Below are 2,767 nucleotides of genomic sequence, written 5' to 3'. Positions count from 1 at the left end.
ATACCCAGGATGGAGCAATTCCACCCCTGAGTATAACCCAGAGAAACCTTTACTCATGTGGATTTAGTAGAGAGGTACAAGAATTTTCACAGAAACACTGTACAAATAGGAGGCATAAAAGCAAGAAATGACCCATATGCCTATAGAAAGGGTGCTGGATAAAGGAAGTATGGTATATTCAACAACAAAATATTACAGAGCAGTGAAATCACTAAATTATTTCTACCTATGACATGGATAAATTTTAGTAACAAAATGTTGACTGAAAACACAACTCTGAAGAAGTTATGTATACACCTTTATATAATTTTTTAATCTCTAAAGAATATTGTAACATTGCAAACAAAAACTACTCACAAACTAACTTAAGAGAGCAATAGAATAAAAACTGTGATAACTGAATAAGAATATACTATAAATCAGTGGCATGAAATTTAGGTTCCAGAAATAAACCCTCATATTTATGATCAATTTTTGACAAGTATGCAAAAATAAGTCAATGAGGAAACAATTTTCAACAAATAGTGCGAGGAAAAGTCGATATCCCCATCAAATGAATGAAGTGGGACCACACAATATACAAAAACTAACTCAAAATGGATCAAATACCTACATGTAAGAGCAAAAATGATAAAATTCTTAGAAGAAAACATAAGCGTAATTTTCCATGACCTTGGATTTAGCAATGATTTTTTAAGTGTGAAAACAAGAGCACTAGCAATCAGAGAAATAAATAAAATGAATTTTATCAAAATTAAAAACTCATGCTTCAAAGGATACCATCAAGAAAGTAAAAAGACAAACTAATGAATAGGAGAAAATATATGCAACTTATATATCTTATAATAGACTTGTGTCTAGATATATAAGGAACTCTTATAACTCAGTAATAAAAAGACAAAGAACCCAATTTAAAAATGCATGAGGGATCTGAAAAGACATTTCCCCAAAAAGACAAACATATAGCCAATGAGCACTAAAGATGTTCAGCATCATCAGTTATCAGGGAAATGGAAATCAAAACCACAATGAGATACCATTTAACACCCACTAAAGTGTCTATAATTTAAAAGATAACAAGAATTGACAAAATTGTAAAAAATTAAATGGAAGCCTCATTGATGGTAAATGGAAATGTAAAATGGTATAGCCAGTTTAGAAAATTATCTGGCAGTTCCTCAAAATTGTACACATAAAGTTATCATATGACCCAGCAATTCTACTTCCTAAATATTTCCCCAAGAGAAATATAAACCACATGTCTGCAAAAACACTTGTACATGGATATTCATAGCACCATTATTCATAATAGCAAAAAAAGAGGGAACAATCCAAATGCGCATCAACTGGTGAATAGAAAAATAAAATGTGGTATAACCACACAGTGGAATATTATTTGGCAATAAATAAGAATGAAACACTAGTACATGCTACAACACTGTGAGCCTTGGAACGTCATGCTAAGTTAAAGAAGCCAGTCACAAAAGTCATTATCAACATGATGATTCCATTTAAGTGAAACGGCTAGCACAGAAATATATATAGGAACAGAGAGTAGATGTGTGGATGCCTGGAGCTGCAGGGGATGAGGAGCATGGGGAGGACTGCAAAGGGCACAGGATTAGTTTTGGGATGATGAAAATATTCTAAAATTGATTGTAGTGATGACTGTACCCGTATGTGAATACACTAAAAAAAAATTATACGCTTTAAGTGGATGCATTTTTTGGCATATGAATTGTATCCCAATAAAGCTATTGCTACAAAGAAAGAGAAAAAGAAAGAATGACAGGGCGCCTGGGTGGCTCAGTCGGTTAAGCGGCTGCCTTCGGCTCAGGTCATGATCCTGGAGTCCCGGGATCGGGTCCCGCATCGGGCTCCCTGCTCGGCGAGGAGCCTGCTTCTCCCTCTCCCACTCCCCCCTCTCATTCTCTCTCTCTCAAATAAATAAATAAAATCTTTAAAAAAAAAAAGAATGAATGACAAAAAATCCAGGGTAGTGTTTATTTGGAGGTGGGAGCTGGAGGAACAGAATAAGGATGAATAAATGCATAGGTATAAATAACTAGAAATAGTCTAGTTCTTGCTTAAGTTCTGAGTTTATGGATGTTCTTTATATTAATAATACACACATGTACCATGCCTACAAACATAAAATAAAAGAGGACCTTGCATGGACCAATGAAGATAATTCATCTACAAACCAAGCATTATGATTAACACAGTTCTGTGCAACTAAGGTCCATTTAAAAATTAATTAATTAACATCTATCCTGTTAAATCCTATAAATCACATCCCCAGTTCAGAAAACTGGGTTAGTGGATCAATATGCTTAGTTGAATCTGTTAAACAGAGATAAAAATTTAATTTTATGACCTAAAATAATAAATGCAAGAATGAACAGGCACTGATCTCTTTCAACCTCTCTTCCACCAGGATCAATAATTACATCTGTGTTCATTGCCCCCATTGTCCCCATTTCCTTCATACCCATATTCCCTTTTGAATAAATTTGTTTCATTGTATTTACCACCACAGTCTCAGTGGTTGTATAGACTATGGAGAAATGAAAGAAAGAGTAAGGATAGTAGCAGTGCTGGCCGAAGGGCTGCCATATAAAACTGGCAATGGAATAGAGATTGGGGAGAGTGCTCTTATATTATAAAAAATGGTTTATAGGGGCACACGGGTGGCTCAGTTGGTTAAGCGACTGCCTTCGGCTCAGGTCATGATCCCGGGGTCCTGGGATCGAGCCCCACATCGGGC

At 35.4% G+C, this 2,767-nt stretch overlaps 1 non-coding gene across 1 annotated transcript; it reads left to right on the top strand.

Annotated features, from left to right (window-relative positions):
* The first annotated feature begins 2,174 nt into the window (after positions 1–2,174).
* LOC114216683 (small nucleolar RNA SNORD112) lies at positions 2,175–2,247 on the top strand. The gene has a single exon (XR_003610824.1). It is a non-coding gene; the product is annotated as a small nucleolar RNA SNORD112 (small nucleolar RNA).
* The last annotated feature ends 520 nt before the right edge of the window (positions 2,248–2,767 follow it).

Source organism: Eumetopias jubatus, unplaced genomic scaffold, assembly GCF_037043125.1.
Source record: "Eumetopias jubatus isolate StellerSeaLion01/CBP00866 unplaced genomic scaffold, mEumJub1_p1.0 scaffold_8, whole genome shotgun sequence".
In the NCBI taxonomy this organism is placed as follows: Eukaryota; Metazoa; Chordata; class Mammalia; order Carnivora; family Otariidae; genus Eumetopias; species Eumetopias jubatus.
Note: the sequence above shows the minus strand (reverse complement) of the source record. Positions and strands in the feature narration are given on the sequence as shown.